Here is a 19,566-nt window from a genome sequence, read left to right on the forward strand (position 1 = left end):
ATTAACTAGAGCCAGGTCTTTTTATAATTTTAAAATTCTACTTGAACAATGTTCAAGCTGAACTAATAAATGCAAATCAAAGGTTTCAAACAGTATCTTTGCTAATTTTAGATGGCAAAGAAAGTTCTCATTATATAACAATCACCAAAGTAAAAAGACAGTGAAAATATCCAAAACCAGCTGCGTTAATATTATACTGAACCTTAAAGATCTGATATATGCACACATTAGTATCTTTAACATCATCCATGACTTGCATGGCAGCACTCGGAGGTGGAAGTAAGTCTGAGCTGTACAGTGTGACTTCTCAACAACACCTTCACTCCCTGGAAGGGAGGAGGAACGAAAGGCAAGCAGGAAACATAAATACTAATCTATTACCTCACCTAAACAGCTGTATAATTTTCCCATGATAAAGCTGACTAGATGACGTCATTTTATTGAATACTGTTTTCTGCTTAATTAAAGTATCATCAATTAAGTCAGGGATGCGGCTAGCTAGTGGAGGCACATCTGAGGCCCTGGGTTTGAGCCTCAGCACTAAAGATAACTAAAATACTATGGATTAACCATTCCTCCACTGATGAATACTGAAACACCAGTCGCAAAGAGTCATCAAAGATCTGTGCACAGGAATGACCAGATGGCTTAGCAGGTAAAGGTGCCTGCCACCAAGCTTGCTTGAGGACAATCGTGGCAGAAGGAAAGGACTGACTGACTCCTGAAAGTTGTCCTGACTCCATACATACTGCAGCGCGCGCGCACACACACACACACACACACACACACGTGCGTGTGCACACGTACACGTTTAAAAAAAAACTATGGCCATAAATCTGAACACAAATGCTACATTTACAAATTACAAGATTCAAAAAAGTTGCTATATTCGCATTAAAATTTTTCATTTGCAAGGTGTGGCTCAGCAGTTAAGAGCAATGACTGCCTTTTCAGAGGACCCAGGTATGATTCGCAGCAACCACATGGTGGCTCACAGCCACCTCTAACTTCCAGTCCCACTCCTATTTTCTGTGTGTGTGTGTGTCTCTGTCTTCCTCTCACACGCACACAAAAATTTTTATGAAGAATGAACTTATTCTTTCATCCTTGCCAATACTTGTCTTATCAGTCGACAATATGAAAGTACTCTCCTGCCCTCCCATAATCCTTTGTTGTATTTCCTTTGCTATAAGAAGCTGTGCACATTTTTAAATGTATTTCTTAAAAATGATCAAATTTTCTGACAATTAACATTATTTTTAATTGTTCTCGTTTTCTCAAGAATCAGATGGTATTGCTCTTGTTAAAACTGATTTTTCACCTTATTTGTTTTTCTTAAATGTTCACAATGAACTGACACAAAGAGTGAAGAAAATTGAAAATTGCAAACACAAGCCTCTGCTACTCGACTTCATATGCAGTAAACACCGTGTTATAAAAGAAGCACTTACATCAGCAATATTCTCTTCTATTCCATGGGGCAGAAAGACATGATTCAGAAATTAATTTTAAAATGCAAGTGAGATGTCTTTAAGAAAGGGTGTCTTCATTACATCCACATAAACCACACCTCAACAAGTCAAATGCAGTGTTTCTAACTGGTCCATAACACTTTCAACAACTTTGCTTTGTCTCTGATTATATTTTAATAAAAAGTAATTGAGCTAATTTTAGAATTGCATTCTAACCTTTTCTAATAAACACTGGTCTCTAAAGAAATGCTTCAATGTGTTAAAGACTTGTTAGTCAAACAAATACTTCCACTTAAGAAAATTCTAAGCCAGGAGGTGGTGGCACATGCCTTTAATCCCAGCATTCAGGAGGCAGAGGCAGGTAGATCACCCCGAGTTCGAGACCAGCTTGTAGCCTTGTCTACAAGAGCTAAACCCTGTCTCAATAAACGAAAAATAAAATGTAAGAAGGAAATTATTATTATTATTATTATTATTATTATTATTATTATTATTATTTTGGGTTTTTTTTGAGACAGGGTTTCTCTGTAGCTTTGGTGCCTGTCCTGAACTAGCTTTTGTAGACCAGGCTGGCCTCGAACTCACAGAGATCCGCCTGCTTCTGCCTCCCAGCTGCCGGGATTGAAGGTGTTCACCACCACCACCTGGCTGAAAGAAATTAATTCTATAGCTTAACCCTTTCATAGGAAGACTATGATCAGGGAGAAAAGCCACATAGGAAATACAGACTGAACTTCCTACACTCCTAACTTCTCCACTGTCCAGCTGTGCAACCTTACACACTATCCATCAGTCTTAGCAATTAAACCTTTAAAATGATGGGGATGGAATTATTCAACCTGTCCCTTTCAAGCATTCGAATTCTGATTCCATTCCCACAGACCTAGAGTCATGAAGACAGCTGAGCTGAGGAATAAAAATCAGGGAAAAGGTGAGATGTGGTGGCACACAACTGTAATCCCAGCATTTGGGGAATGGAAGCAGGAAGATTCCAGATTCAAAGCGAGCCCAGGCTATGCAATGATGCCTCTCCCACACCTCAGGAAAGGGGAGGGACATGAGAAATGTAAAAGGCGTATGTCTATACAGCTACAGAGAATACATACAGAGACAGTATGAGAAACCACAGCAAGCAGCAGCTCTCATTATGTCAGGCACACTCCTGAAATCTTCAGGGAATTGGTTAGGCCCTCAATTTCCATCTGCAAACTTTGTTTTCTTTTTAAACATTTATTTTTATTTATTTTGTGTGTGAGCATACTTGCATATGTGAAGGTTAAAGGATTGAACTGGAGGTTTCTCTCCCGTCCCCCAGTTCCTGTTTTTTTAAACTATTTATTCCCCACATTGGGTGCCATTTGTAACTGGAGGTTTCCCACCTGCCAGTTCATGAATAACCATTCTGAGGCTTAATATTAATTACAAACTGTTTGGTCTATTAGCTCGGGCTTATTATTAACTAGCTTTTACAACTTAAATCAACCCAATTCTATTATTCTGAATTTTACCATGAGGGTCATGGTTTGTTACATTACATCTTGCTTCTCTCGTGGCTGCTGGCATCTCCCTGAATCCTCCTTCTCTCTCCCTGTCTTTCTGGTTGGATTTCCTGCCTGGCTCTATTCTGCCTGATTATTGACCAAAAAAAGCCTCTTTATTAACCAATAGAAACAAGACCTATTCACAGCATATGAAGGGGCATCCCACAACAAAGGACAACTTGAAATCTGCTTTCTCTGTCCACCACGTGAATTCTGGGATCACGTTCAGGTTGTTAGGCTTGGTGGTAAGTGCCCTCAGCCACCAGGCCAACTTGCCATGCCCTTAGCCATGCCATTAGCCAGAACCATTTTGCTGACACGGCAGGCTGCTTTTTCTTTGCTTGCACTTCCTATCACTTTCCACTCTTTCCTCTCCTTAAAGTTACTTTAATAAGATTAGTGTGTGTGTGTGTGTGTGTCTTAGGGTTTTTATTGATGTGAAGAGACCCTAGCCATGGCAACTGTTATAAAGAAAAACATTAAATTGGGAATAGCTTACACTTTCAGAGGTTTAGTCCCTTACTGTCATGGCAGAATGCAGACAGACAGACATGGTGTTGGGGAAGGAGCTGAGAGTTCTCCATCTTAGTTCTTCATCTTGATCCACAGGCAACAGAAGAATACTATGAGCCACACTAGGTATAGCTAGAGTATATGAGACCTCAAAGTCCTCCCCCACAGTGACACACTTCCAACAAGGTTATACCTCCTAATAGTGCCACTCCCAATGTGCCTATGGGGGCTATTTTCTTTCAAACCACCATGTTCCAATCCCTGCTCCCATAAGCTTGTAGTCATATCATAATGCAAAACGCATTTAGTACATAGTCTCTAACAGTTTCAAACTTGTTTAAAAGTCCAAAGTTCAAAGTTTCTCCTAAGACTCATAGCAATTTCTTAACTGTAATCCCCTAAAAACCAAAATGAGAAAGCAGGTCACATACTTCCAACACACAACAGCACAGGATATGCATTACCACTCCAAAAGGGAATGGGATAAAGTAAGGAAATTAGACCAAAGCAAGACTGAAACTCAGCTGGGCAAACTCTCAACTCTGCATCTCCATGTCTGAAGGCAAAATGCTAGTCAGATCTCCAACTACTTGCAGCTTTAGTGACTGCAACACACTTCTCTCTCCTCAGCTGGTTCCACTCTTAGCAGCTTTACTTGACAGGTATCCCATGGCTCTGGCATTTCCAACATTTTCCAGGCTTCACCTTCGCAGCTTCACACATTGGCCTCTCTGAGCCTCCGTCCGGGAACCCCCTGACACATGAGTGGCCCCAGCTGCCTTCCTTAGCCTCAGTATAACACCCCCCCTTTTTTTGCATCATTATTTTAAGATTTATTTTTTAGTTTAAAAAAAAAAACATGTCAATGAGTGTTTACCCGTGGGCATGTATGTATACCATGTGCATTCCTGTGGTTCATAACCCCTTTCTATCCTTGACTCTAAAGCCAGAACCATCTGGCCGAAGCTGACAAGTGCTGCTGCTCTTTGCAGCTGAACATGGCCCCTCGTTCAATTACCTCTTCACCAACTTTCTATTTTTGATGTTTTTCCTCAGCTTGTCTGCCCTGGAACCTGCCCTATAGACCAGGTTGGCCTCAAACTCAAGGTATCTGCCAGCCTCTGGTGTACTGAGATTAAAGGGGTATCCCATCACATCTGGTGTACTGAGATTAAAGGGGTACCCCATCACATCTGGTGTACTGAGATTAAAGAAGTACCCCATCACATCTGGTGTACTGAGATTAAAGGGGTACCCCATCACATCTGGTGTACTGAGATTAAATGGGGTATCCCATCACATCTGGTATACTGAGATTAAAGGGGTATCCCATCATATCTGGTGTACTGAGATTAAATGGAGTACCCCATCACATCTGGTGTACTGAGATTAAAGAAGTACCCCATCACATCTGGTGTACTGAGATTAAAGGGGTATCCCATCATATCTGGTGTACTGAGATTAAATGGAGTACCCCATCACATCTGGTGTACTGAGATTAAAGGGGTACCCCATCACATCTGGTATACTGAGATTAAAGGGGTATCCCATCATATCTGGTGTACTGAGATTAAAGGGGTATCCCATCACATCTGGTGTACTGAGATTAAAGGGGTATCCCATCACATCTGGTGTACTGAGATTAAAGGGGTACCCCATCACATCTGGCCCGAAGCTTTTCTTTAATTCCTTTTTATCTTCTTTTATTCCTTTTTACAAGTTGGAAGCTTACTGAGTTGGGTCTAGCCCTGAGGTCACCATTCCTTTATTCCATTTTTTAATCTGTTTGTCTCCTTGAACACAGGATTTGGCTCCATTCCACTTCCTGGTGCCCTCTTTCTCAATCTACATATTTTGTGTTTTTCCTTGCTCAGCTTGCTCCTTTTCATTATAAATCTATATAAGAGTTAACACTAACAACCACATGACAGAGTCTAGACTAGACTGTTTTGAGATTTCCTCTATCAAAGGAATTAATCCAAAACTCTTCACTTTAGCCTCAGGCAGAATTTTTGGACAAGCGCAAAAAGCAGCCACGTTCTTCACCAAAAATATCACAATAATAGTCTCTAGGCAACTAAAATTCTAAAATTTTAATAAAATACTAAATTAGTAAATCCTAAATAACTAATTACTCATTTACTAAAATACTAAACCTCTTCTCCTCTGGAACCTCTTGAGCCAGGCCCCCAAGTTCACATCACGCTCAGCACACTGTCTTCCAAGTTCCTACTAGGATGACCCATTAATCTGCACTTAAAGTGTTCAACTGTTTTTCTAATCCACAGTTCCAAAGTCCATATTCTTTCAAACAAAACATGATCAGGCCTGTCACAGCATACCCCAGTCCTTGGAACCAACTACTGTCTTAGTCAGGGATTCTATTTCTGTGAAGAGACATCATGGCCGTAACCTTATGAAGACAAACATTTAATTGGGCTGGCTTACAGTTTCAGAGGTTTAGTCCATTATCTTCATGGTGACATGCAGGCAGAAGGAGGTAGAGAAGGAGCTGCGGGTTCTACATCTTTATTCATGGGCAGCAGAAGGAGACTGTGAGCAGGAGACCTCAAAGCCCGCCCCCACAGTGACACACTTCCTCCAACAAGGGAACACCTCCTAATAGTGCCACTCCCTAGGGGCCACTTGGGGCCATTTTCTTTCAAACCACCACAGTGTGTCTGTGTGTGCACATGTTTGTACCGATATCCACAGGTCAGAAGAGTACTGCGATCCCTTGGAGCTGGAGTAGGAAGGTGTCTGTAAGACACAGACTTGGGTGCTCAGAGCCAAACAGCTACTGAGCCATCTTCTCTCTCCAGCCCCGAAAATGAGAAACCTTAGCACTCACTGTTTGGGAACTTAATATAGAAGACTGTCTTAGGGTTTGTCTAACGAGGTCTGGGGAACCAGAAGACTATTTCAAAATATTCATGGCAGAAAAAAAAGTTAAGACTAAACAAAAGGTTATCAAATCTTTTCTCAAAGTCACTAATTCTATGAAAACTTGCTAGCTGACAAAGCATTAAAATGGTTTGGAGAGGAACACTGTATTGCATGTAACTCAGAACAGTAAGTAGTACTATTAAAATATGGCATATTTATGATCCACCAATTCTTTTAAAAGACGCGTTTACTTTTTATGTGCATGAGTATTCTAACACGTGAGTGTGCATGCATGCGAAAAAAAGCCTGTATGTGTGCACCATGTGTATGACGTGTCCACGGAGGCCACAGAGGGCATCAGATCCCCTGGAACTGCAGTTAAAACAGTCGAGAGCTGCCATATGGGTGCTAAGAACTGAAACTGGGTCATTTGCAGGACCAGCAAGTACTCTTAACCACTGAGCCACCTCTTCAGCCCCGATCTAATTAACTTTAAAATTAGGTTTCAGATCAGGGTGTGGGGACACATGCTTTTAATCCCAGCATTTGAGAGGCAGAGGCAGATGCAGGTGGATCTGAGTTTGAGTTCTAGGACTGCACAAAGAAACCTTGTCTCAATAAATACATACATACATAAATAAGTAAATAAATAAATAAATGCCATAGCTGAATCTGATGTGTCTTCTAAGTTACAGGTAGTGAAGGACTGATTCCCAGCAGGGCACTTTTGGGAGGCACTCAGGTCGGTGGCAGTGTGCCCTTAAAGGGGAACAGTGGGACCCTGGTTTTTCTCCTGCTAACTTCCTGGCCTAAAGAGGAGGTTTTATTGTAATGTGGGCCCTCAACATGGAGTGATGCCTCACCACAGGCTCAAGGCAGCACAGCCACTGACCATGAACTGAAATGTATAAAATAGGAACCAAAATAAGCCCCATCTCTTCATAAGTTACTTGTCTCTGGTATTTTGTTACAATGAAAACCTAACAAACTTTCAATATTAAGGTAAAAAAGGAACAGAATCAATAGTGATTACTATAAATGGAGAGATAAAATAACGATGAAATCAAAACCATCCGTATCACTGAATGTCTCCTTAAGTTTTGGGATTCACAGACCAGCCGTGAGTGCAGTGATAACTCAGACACTGGTAAATGCGAGGTGGGCGGAGCCCTGGTTGTATCTGCAGTCTCCGCCCAGGCTAACCTCAAACTCACTGTGCAGCTCAGAGCCATGAATCTCGGAAGGCAGGGACTACAGGTGGGTGACAGCACATCAGGCAAACTCAGCATTTTTATATCATAATTGTTTCCTAGGATCAGAACTCGGTGACTGGCAAAGCTCAAGCACTTTTTATTACCATACACTGAGTTTGTGAGAAGTTTACTCACTTCATTGGCTGAAAAGTATAATAGGATGATGGATAAAAACGTGTTCAAGTCTACAGGTATACACGGGGAGAATAACAGTAGAGACAAACAGGTCAGAGGGAGAGGAAATAGAAAACTGACGAAGGTGTGAGTTGCTCACGTGTTTTTAATGGGTGCAGGATGTTGAACTATTACACATAAACTTTAACAAGACATGTTTTAAGTTGTGAATTAAGTAACAAACCAAACATTTTATAACTCACAAACACCGAAGCCTGGAGGACGCTCCTCAGAGGAGTCTGAGCAGTAAGGGTATCAGCTCCCATGAGGCCTGGCCTGCCTTCTGCTGCCTGCACTGCCTGATGCCTAACCTATTCCCCAAATGCAGGAAAATGCAGGCGCAGGGTCAGAGCGGAAGCAAGGGATGTAGCTCAGGGGCAGAGCGCTTGCTGGCACGTGAGAAGTCCTGGTTTCCCTCACCAGATGAAATGCAGGAAGACAGGGAGGAAAGGAGGAAAAGGGAAAAGCTTGTTTGTCTGCTTCTTCCCACCATGATCTCTGTTACTTGCCTTGTAATCCACAGGCTCTCCCAAATTTAACAAGTAGGAATGTCTGACCTCACAAAGGTGACTGGCTCCCAGGGCCTAACTCCTAACTGCCCCGTCCACCCCTTTCCACCAGTGCCATTTTAAAGCCCATCTCACCAGCTGTGATCAGACAGTTCCTCCAACAATAATTCCATGTTGTTTCCCGTCCCCTCCCCACAGGACAAAACTGTTCCTAACAAAGAAGCAGAGCTAGGCAAGCAGACCTGTGGAACCTGGGCTATCCAAAACTATGAACCGGTGAGTCCAGAAGGCGGCAGAGGAGCAGCTCCCAAGAGCATTGTGATGCTCAATCACCTTTCAAGCTACTGCCTCCATCACCCTAAAGAGGAATTCACAATTGCATGAGGCAGCCCCTCTATCTGCAGCAGTCTCACCCCAATGCAGTTGGCTTCACTCTTTCATTCCTAAATACTGATTTGAAAGGAAGAGTTCTGTTAACACAAACTAGTAATACAAACTGATCATGGAAACTGTCTGAATGAAAACCAGAAATGACTTCAATTTCATCAACCTGAGACAGTGTTAACATCTGGAGAGCGCCAGCTCTTTCTTTTTACGAGTGTATGTGTTTGTGTGTATACCTATATATATTGAGGCTTTTTTTTTGTAGTTAAATTAAAAATCTAGGATATACCAAATTGTCTTCACTTAATTATGTTCTAAGCATTCTACTCACACAATTAAATATTCTTAAATTCATCTTAGTAACCATACATTATAAAAATAAAATAATAAATGTATTTCACTGTATGTGATCAAAGTTATTATACTTTAAGCTCTTCAAAGCATTTAAGTAGCTGCATAACACAGAAATAATTTAATTACCATATTCCATAACAAGAAACTGTACTTAGCCATTTAGACATTATTTGTTGCTCCTAATTTTTCACAACAGCAAATAATGGGATAAATATCCTTGACAATTAATCTTTATCAACATTTCTAATTCTAGTAACTCAGGATAGAGTCCTAAAAGTAAATTCTCAAGTAATAGCATTAATTTTCTAAGCATTTATTTAGTTCAATTGTCACTCTGAAGAAACACACAATAGAGTAAACTCTGGTACTATTCCATAAATATAACTTTCAATTTATTAAAAAAAAAACAGCTTAAGAGTGAAGAAGTTGGAATGGGATAGTCCCTTTTAAAGTTCAGTGCGATGCTTCAGATAGGCTAGTCTCCAAGCTCTGCTGGCCCCCGTATCAGAAGCACCACTTACAGTAACTAACATTTATTATAGTGTTCTGTTAAGATCTGATGTGAGATTCCCCTCTGTCTGCTATGAATATGTTTTATTACCAATGGTTATGAAGAAGCTGCTTCATCCTATAGCAGGCAGACTATAGCCAGGCTGGAAAAGATAGAGAGAAAGAGAGAGGAGGTGGAGTCAGAGAGACACCATGTAGCTGCCAAAGAAGTCAGATGCGGGAGTTGGAACCTTACCGGGTAAGCCACAGTCTCACCACAATGAACTGATTAATAGAAATGGAATAATTTAAGATATACGAGCTAGCTAGGAAAATGCCTGAGCTACTGGCCAAACAGTATTGTAATTAATATAATTTCTGTGTGATTATTCAGGTCTGGGTGGCCAGGAAACAAACAAGCAGCCTCTGGTTACCGATGGCACCAACATGGGCCAACTACATCCACATAAAACCTGAGAGAGCTTGGGAAGGAAGTCTAGACACAAAAGAACAGAGTTAAGTACGGCTTCTTAGTAGCAGCATTTTCTTGGGTGGGCTCTGTTTGCTGGCCACAAGCAGAGGTACAGTTTCTTTAAGAGCCAGCTTCCTGGTTCATGCTGGCATGAATGGCTTTGGCCTTTTCAAGGTCTGGCTGCAGAGCACTGGGGTTTGTGAGCAGAATACTACAACTTGCTTAATGGCAACACAGATCTGCTGTGTTCTTGGAGTTGGGGTAGTGAGCATGGCTCGCAGAGCTGGCGGTGAACATACCTCTACCATGTTGAACTGGGCAGAGCCAAAGACAAAGCAGCCTTAGTCCTGGCCACACCCACTTAGCATAAAATAAAGGGTGCTCCTGGTCAGAAAATTATTACAAATATACAATAGGGTAGACTCAGACATAAAAGACTTCTAAACTAGACAGAGTATATTTTAAAAAATGTATGTAGGCTTGGGAGAGAAAAGAAAAGGTACAGACAGTTATAAAAAGAAATTAATAGTTTTTTAAAAAATAAAACAAAGTCTTTATTGCTTTATTTATAGCAAAAGCAATATAAAAGAGTACAGACAGTCATATATTAAAGGAATAAAGAAAAGCCACATAAAGATAGAATATACACAGAGGGTCAGGATTATGTATATTATTGTGTTTTCTCTGAATTTTTTGACTGCAGAGAGTCATTTGGTTCTGCAGGCTGCTAAGTTAAACCAACATAAAGGTATCTTGACTTCAAAATTTGAGTCCAAGGATATGTTACTTTGGGAAAAAAAGGTCTGCTTTTGTTTCCACAGAAGATGAGAACCTATGGATTCTTCTAGGCAAATGTGGTTTGATGGAACAAGACCCCCCACAATAGCTGTCCATAAACCCTAAAAATACTTCACCCAACAAGCAGCAGGAAACAGTTTGGAGAAAACTACACCCAAATTCCCAATTGTTTATAAATGTTTATTTTCATTTTTAAAAAAGTTGGCTATAATAATGGTCACAGTCAATTTCTAAACAATAAATAAATAAGGGGACATGATATAGAGATGAATACTTTGCATTGATATGGATCTTGGCCTACTGATACAAATTTAAGGTAGATTTGCTACACTGTGTATATGTATTTCTGATCTTGATTAAGGTATTATGTCTACACATCTTATTTAAAAATGCAATGTATAATTTAAAATTACACATTAATAGACAGTCATCTATAATAATCAAACTTTTAGTCAAGTTAGGTTTTCTAGATATATATAGATAGATAGATTTCAATTAGATAGATAATCTTCATCACTTCAAAGGCCTGCAAAATATGGCATTCATTTATTTTTATTTATTTACTTATTTATTTATTAAAGATTTCTGCTTCCTCCCCGCCACCGCCTCCCATTCCCCCCCTCCCCCATCAGCCCGAAGAACAGTCAGGGTTCCCTGAAAATATGGCATTTAAAATGTTTTAAGAACTTGGACTTTTCTCAACAGTGAGACATGTCTGTTCCTGGCAGCACTAATTACTTCAAGAGGAAGATGGGCATTGAAGAGTCTCCTTACGGAGTTTGCTAGCCGTTTGGGCAAGAAACTGCTTGATATTATGCTGTTTAAACTGGACATGTAGGACCCACAGAAAAATGACTGCTGAATTGCCTAAAGAAGGCAAGACGGTCATTCAAGATTCTTGCTTCATAAAAGAATCGCCAGACATTCTGCAGAATAGAGAAGAAAGTGACTGACAAACTGCCAATATAGGCAAAAGCAGTCTTTCAAATTTCTATGGGTCTATAGGCTAAATATGGATGCCCCAATGTTACAGAAGAACTTTGGGTGACGATCCAAGCAGCGAGATGTCTCTGTCAATTCTAGAGTTTTTGAAGTTGCTTACAATGCACTTTCTGTTTACTTAGGTCATATCATATCCTTCTGGGGTCTTTGAAGAGTTGGAGACAGATAGTTATAGTTTTCCTTAGTCATGATAAAAGATAAATTAGATATGAAACTTTAGACTCACAAAGATAAAGTAGATGATAGTATATTTTCTTTAATTTTGCCAGATTCAAATAGACTAAATATTGTAACTGCAATTCTTGCTTGAACCTGTTTTGTTACATTTGTTTGTAACATTTTACTATGTTAAAATTAAAACTTTCCTTTTTATTTAGACAGAAAAGGGGAGATGATGTGGGATTCCACTCTGTATGCTATGAATATGTTTACCATTGGTTAATGAAGAACCTGCTTCTATAGCCTGACTAGAAGAAATATATAGAGAGAGTAGGCGGCCATGTAGCTGCCAAAGAAGACAGACGCCAGTGCCAGAACCTTACCGGGTAAGCCACAGCCTTGAGGCAATACACAGATTAACAGAAATGGGTTAATGTGGGATATAAGAGTTAGCTAGGAAAACACATGAACTATTGGCCAGTGTTGTAACTAATATAATTTCTGTGTGATTATTCAGGTCTGGGCACCCGGAAACGAAGGAGCAATCTCAGATTACAAAAATCCCTCTGTTCCAGTTGTTGGTCCATCCACACTCAGTAAACTGTAGTAGTTTGGATGAGGATGGGCCCCATAGGCTCATATATCTGAAAGTCTGTTTCTCAGGTAATGAATTGTTTGGGGAGGATTAGGGGGTATGGCTTTTTGAAGAAGGTATGCCACAGGGGCAGGCCAGGCCCAGTCTCTCTGCCTGTAGATCAGGGTGTAAGTTCTCAGCTACTGCTCTAATGTCATGCCTGTCCGCCTGTTTGCTGCCATGCGTCCTGCCATGATGATCAGAGACTTACTCTCTGACATTGTTACCAGCCCCCCAATTAAATGCTTTCTCCTGTAAGTTACCTTGGTCATGGTGTTGCTTCACAGCAACAGAAACGTAACTAAGACACATGCTTTCACGTGTGTTGAAACGAAGCAAAAGAGAATGCAGAGACTAAAGTCTCAAAGACCTGGAGTTCAAGACCAGTTGTGTCACCTTGATAAATGACAACTTGAAGCTTATGTTTTCTCTACATTAGAGACATTTGACACAAAATGCGAACAGGACACAACAAGTGGGAATGCAGAACAAGTCCAGATCTGTCTCTCTCCCTTCTCCTCTCATCACAAGGCAGACCTCTTATGTGAGAAGACAGCAGTGCTCTGCCGACATGCACAGCTGCGTACACCTCCAACTCGACTCCTCCTGGACGAAACCTGTGTCCTTTTCCCTCCAAATAAAGCATCTCGAATCAGAGACCCCCATCAGACAAAGTGGTTTCCAATCTCTCATTAGCCTGGGTCACTGTTTGACAGCATGATTCAGCTGTCTCAGAACTTGGCTCCTGGAATGAAATACTTCCAATATGCTCTGAAAAGCCCCAAGTGAAGGTTATCTCCTCAAATAGAGACCAAATTGTGTCAGATTCATTTTCTTTACTCATATTCATAGGCCATCAAAATCCATAATCCATGAACCTACAATTCTGACTCTAGTCCACATACTGCCGTAACTGAGGCAGGTGAAATGAGCAGGAGGAAGGCAGTTGGAATAAAGATGCCTCCATCAAGGTACTTAACAGTCAGGGCTCTGTCTACTATTGGGCAGGAATGGGAATAGTACTGCTCATTTTACAGAGAGCAGTTATAAAGATTAAAAGTATCAGCTAAAGAATTAGACATGTAGATGTTACTCTGAAATGAACAGTAATGTTTATTTTATTACTGAAGAAAGGACAGTATCTCTTGATTAAGCACCATTTAACAAATACGTCTAATGGTCCAAAGCAGTATTTTGGTGCTGAAGCTCAAGCTATCAAGTTAAAAAACCAAGTAGTCATTATCTTCTGAAAATTAAGATCCATCTCTACCAGTAGGTGGAGCCATGGAGCAGTAATCAAAACTTTCTGTTCAAAGGCTAGAAGCAGAACCCAGAGTCAACCCCAAAAGCAGCAGTAAACCGCATGCCCGCTATCCCCTGTCAGCGTTCATGGGCAGCTCTGTGAAAAGCAACATTAAAAATTTTTGCATAATGCACACTTACAAACCTATGTTGGATTTGGAGTACTTACAAAACATTGCAAGAAATGAAAAAAAAAGAAATCTCAGCAAAAAAATGCAAATAGTTCAAACAACACCTCAGAACGCACATACCCCTGCTTACTCTAATCAAAACAAACCAGATGCAGCTCATCCACTAAGGAGCAAATATTTATGATGTCTGGTGACAGATGAGTGGAGATGAAAGCGGTGTGCTTATTTATCTTGGTACTATGAAAGGACGGAGCCCGTAGAGAAAGCCAAAACAATGTTCTTACCTTTTGACATGAGCTAGTGATTCCAGAGACTTTATCTAACACGCATGAAGGTATCTATTGAAGGGAGATTTATGTACCAAAACAAAAGCTTGACAGAAAACGTTCAACATTTGAAGAATGTGCTGCTGATCCATCAACCTGACATCCTGCTGGTAGGCAAGGATCCACACTTTCTTTAGCATCTGCTCAGCCACTAATTACACAGTTATGTCATTAAAACTCAACTAACATGTCATGTCCTTAGTCATACTCACATTTCAGCTGTCCACAACCTACACAGTGACCATCATACAGTGACATCACACTGCAGAGTTCAGAGAACCGTACAAAATCACAGCAGACTCCGACAAACAGCCCTGACCTCAACAGATCTGTCTACACAATGCACAGTTTCTCCCCAGAAACATCTACTTCAGTGCTTGGCCTGAACTACATTGGGTGACCTAGGCGTCTGTGTCACACCTGCTAACTCCAATATACTAATAGCCTTACAGATTTTTTGTTTTTCTCAATCTGTATAAGGAAGGTAAAAAAGAAAGGAAAGGGGCTGGAGAGATGGCTCAGAGGTTAAGAGCACTGACTGCTCTTCCAAAGGTCCTGAGTTCAATTCCCAGCAACCACATGGTGGCTCACAACCATCTGTAATGGGGTCTGGTGCCCTCTTCTGGCCTGCAGACATACACACAGACAGAATATTGTATAATAAATAAATAAATATTTAAAAAAAAAAAAGAAAGGAAAGTGTCAAGACAGCAGGATCAAAGTATTTTTTTAAATTGTGAATCCTTTACATTTTCTTACCTCTAATTCAAGAATCTTGTAAGTGTTCTGTATTTGCCAGTTTGTTTGGGTTTTTCTTTGTTTTTTTTTTTTTGTTTGTTTGTTTTTGTTTTTCGAGACAGGGTTTCTCTGTGGTTTTGGAGCCTGTCCTGGAACTAGCTCTTGTAGACCAGGCTGGTCTCGAACTCACAGAGATCCGCCTGCCTCTGCCTTCCGAGTGCTAGGATTAAAGGCGTGCGCCACCACCGCCCAGCTGGGTTTTTCTTTGTATGAAATAGTATCTTAAAAAATTTTCTTCACAAGTGCTGCATACCTGTAATTCCAGAACTAGGGAAATAAAAGTAGGAGGAACAGAAGTTCAAAATCTTCAGTTATATAATTAGTTTAAGATTAGCCTGGCTACCTGAGACTTTGTGTCAAACAACCGAAAACGGGGTGGGAGGAAGAGGAAAAAAAAAAAAGAAACCACATAAGAATTCTAAACGAGATTGGAGGCAAAGGCAGGCAGCTTGCAGATTTGAGGCCAGCCTGAACTACACTGAGTTTTAGACTAGCTGGGACAACACAGTGAGACTGTATATAATAGCTTATATTCATATTCTGTATTCTAATAACTGGTTTGGTAAAAGTCATTGTATTTTTATATTTTGAAAATTAAACCTCAAATTTCTAACCCAAATAAAATTTGATTCCTATGGCTCTCTCTTAAGTTTCTTTCCTACTGCTATGATAAAGCACCAGGAATGGATGTAGAGGCTGTGGAGAGAGATGCTGCTCGCTGGCATGCTCAGCCCGCTTTCTTACGGTACTGGCACCATCAGCCCAGGGGTGGCACCACCACAGTAAGATGGGCCCTTCTTCATCTACCATCAACCAAAAAGATGCACCACAGGCTGCCCGCAGGCCAATCTGGTTGGAGCATTTTTCCAATTGAGGTTCTCTCTTCCGAAATGACTCTAGCTTGTGTCAAGCTGACATAAAACTAGCCCAGGCAGCCTCCAAACCTGACTAATCCCCCAAGAGCAGTGCCTCAGCTTTCAACACACTACCTCGACCTTCACTGGGCCACAGAGCTATAAAACACCAGTGCTGAATCTGGCATGTTCTATGCCTTATTCCTTTTCAATATGAGCTATGTTCTGGACTAAGGTTTAAACTCCTCTATGCAACAGGCATCCAAAGTGGCAACACACGGGATTTACCTATTGCGCCCACTTTTCAAATAACTCAAGAATCTCATATTAGCTGTCTGAAAAGGTAGCATATGACTGGTTTAAGAGACAGTGTCGAAGCCTCTGCCTAAGGAAGTCCCATGATGCACAGGCGACTTCTCCAGGAAGCTTTACCATTTGAGCACAGAACACTGACCGGCACACAAATCTTTTTTTTTTTAAACAGCATAAATCTTTAAACTTGGAAAATCTGACTTTGTGCAGCATTTTTTGACTAATAATCACTTTGTTCCATAACAGTCACGTCCATAAGCTAAATATATCTGCAATGGTTTTAAAAATCATGCTAGCTTGGGAAAAAATGGTTTCCCCATCCCTCACTTATGGCATGGCAGCTGTCAACTTGGGCTTCTATCAGGGTGAATGGCCTGTAGCTGCTTGTAATTCCATTTCAAATTTCCTGCTACTTAGAAAAGTCTGCTCAACCTCACAGGCTTCGAGATAGATGATGTCCAAATCTATTTCAGATGCTTGAGTCTTGTTTGAAATTTTATTATGGTTGTGTGTGTGTGGTGTGTGGTGTGTGGTGTGTGTGTGTGTGGTGTGTATGTGTGTGTGTGTGTGGTGTGTGGTGTGTGTGTGTGTGTGTGTGGTGTGTGGTGTGTGTGTGTGTGTGTGTGTGTGTGTGTGTGTGTGTGTGGCGTGGGGGGCACCACACCACAGCTCCAATGCAGAGGTTAGAGGACAGCTATGCAGACCTGTTCTTTCCTTCCACCTTTGTGTGGGTTCAGAGGACTGAACTTGGGTGGTCAGGCTTTCCATCTGGCAGCAAGTGCTTTTGCTGCCTGCTTAGAATTTTCCCTGCTAGTTGTCTGGATCATTTTTAGTCTACAATTACATGTTTGAAACCAAATTTTGGATAAATGATCCATTATTTTACATTGATCTCACATGGTTTCGTATCTAAAATTGATGCTCAGCTCAGTCTGAGGTAATTTCATCTATTTACTCATTCAAATATTTATCAATCACCTACTATGAGTTGGGCTCCAACACTATGGTGAAAATAAAGAGCTGAAATGATAGCTAGTTTTGAATTTATTTTAAAATAAAAAATTTGTAATTAAAATTCTACTTAACTAAAGAAAAAAATAAGTCTCTTAAATAAAATTACAAAACCACCTAAACTTCTGCCAAGTTCTGTAACCTTAAACTTAGGAACTAAAGATTCAAGGGTAATGGAAGCTTGTGATTCAATCAAATGCTTGTTTTAAAGAGCTTTGAATAGGATTCCAAGATTATCTACCTTGTATTTTTCCATTACGTATCCCCACGTATCCTCAAAGTACTCAGTATCAATACTGAGTTAAGTGATACACAAAGCCTTGGTCAGGATAATATACCCACCTTAGCCTCTGGGTCCATTTATAATCCCTGTAACACTGAGCAATGTTGGTCAGGGAAAAAATACTCATTAAGGGACATTTTCTGTCTCAAACCTAAGGAGTTCCAATATACTCTCTTGGAGATCTAGAAATTGTTTACAAGTTTTAAGAGCTTGAAAAATAGGGTAATTCTACAGCATTTGCTTTATTTGCCATGATAGTAGTTTTAAAATTCCGTTACCCATTTCAATCTTAGTCTAGGAATGAGCAAAGAAAAAAAAATGGAGTTTAAATTGGTCTTTGTGGGTTAATTAAGACACTGAGTACAACTCTTGGGACCAGCCTGGTTTCCGGCCCCTTGGAACCCTCCCTCTCATTCCTTTCCTCCTCAGGGAGCAGGGAAACCTAACACATACTGTATAACTTTATATAAGGAGACTGACAGCCTTTACTACTTATATGTAGCTGAAAGTGAGGGTCATGCCTGCTGATCTGGGAAAGCAAACAGTATTGAGAAATTCTGGTACTGTAAAATATGTAATAATAAAAATACAGTTCAAAGTAAGTAACAAAAGTATTATTTCAAATCCCACTTAGTATTTTACACCGAATTCATTAGCATACTACCTTGTATCAGGAAAGAGTCTGACTTTATTTAATGCTTTAATTTATTTATTCTCAGACAGGGTTTCTCTGTGTAACAGTCCTAGCGGTCCTGGAACTCGCTTTGTAGATCAAGCTGGCCTCAAATTCACAGAGATCTGCCTGTTTCTGCCTCCCAAGTGCTGGGATTAAAGGTGTCCGCCACCACCTCCTGGTAAGACTTTGACTTTAAATAAAGAAGAATTTCTCAAAAGGATACTCAAATAGAACCTCTTACTCTATCTTCCAGACAAAAAAAAAAAATTAAAAAAGGAAATAACAAATAGAATTTAGTGAAAAATCTACTATAAGCAAAATTTCTAAAAGATGCTGTCCTTGTTACTTGTTTTAAATACCTTGCTTGGTGGGCAGTGGTGGTGCACACCTTAATCCTAGCACTTGGGAGGCAGAGCCAGGAAGATCTCTGAGTTCGAGCCTCGCTTGGTCTCTAAGAACCAAAAATAAATAAATAAAACTAAAAAATAACTTGTTCATGAGACTTAAAATATAATTGAGGGGAAAAATAGGCTGTCATAAAAGTAGGAGGAAAAATGAGAGTATTTTATTGTACAGAATGATCACGGGACCCAGCGTGATGGCTCAGGCCTGCTACTTGGAAGTCTGAAGCAGGGGGATCATGAGTTAAAGGCAAGACTAGACAATTTGGAAAGGCTGTGCCATAAACAAACAAATGAATGGCTGAGGCTCCCGGTTGGAATGCTAACCTAGCAAGTGTGAGACCCTAAGTACACTCTCCTAGTACCCATCCCCAAAGTAGCCTCATAAATACACAACTTCTGGTAGCAAGCAATGAGGGCACCCGGTTCATATGTAAACAAAGTAAAATTCTTTCTGTCTCGTAATTCTAAATCTGGCAACCAAAATTAACCCGACTACGGAGTTGAGCCAAAGACTTCATAGAAAAAAAAATTTACAAATGCTTAGGAGCAACTGGTGTTGGGGCATCGGAAACAAAGTCCTTTGTGCACGTTCAGTTCAGTGGTCTCTCTCCTAAAAACCTCCTTTAACAAATGAGAAAACTGATTCGAAACCATCAACTTTGCACACTAGTTCCTGGCACCTAAGGCCCACCCGCTAAAAGGAAGCAGTTCGGGTGAGGACCACAATGGGACATCTAGGCCCATTGTTCTGGGAACCTCGGGACCAGCGCAGCACTGCAAGGCACGCGAAGCCGCGCAGGTGTCGGGGGAGGGCCAGGGGGCGGGGGCG

At 40.7% G+C, this 19,566-nt stretch overlaps 1 protein-coding gene across 1 annotated transcript in view; it reads right to left on the reverse strand.

Annotated features, from left to right (window-relative positions):
• The window catches only part of Pde7a (phosphodiesterase 7A), a 103,236-nt gene that overhangs the window by 83,118 nt on the left and 552 nt on the right, over positions 1–19,566 (reverse strand). The gene's annotated exons all lie outside the window — the stretch shown is intronic.

The sequence above is a fragment of the Microtus pennsylvanicus genome, chromosome 5 (genome assembly GCF_037038515.1).
Source record: "Microtus pennsylvanicus isolate mMicPen1 chromosome 5, mMicPen1.hap1, whole genome shotgun sequence".
NCBI classification, from domain to species: Eukaryota; Metazoa; Chordata; class Mammalia; order Rodentia; family Cricetidae; genus Microtus; species Microtus pennsylvanicus.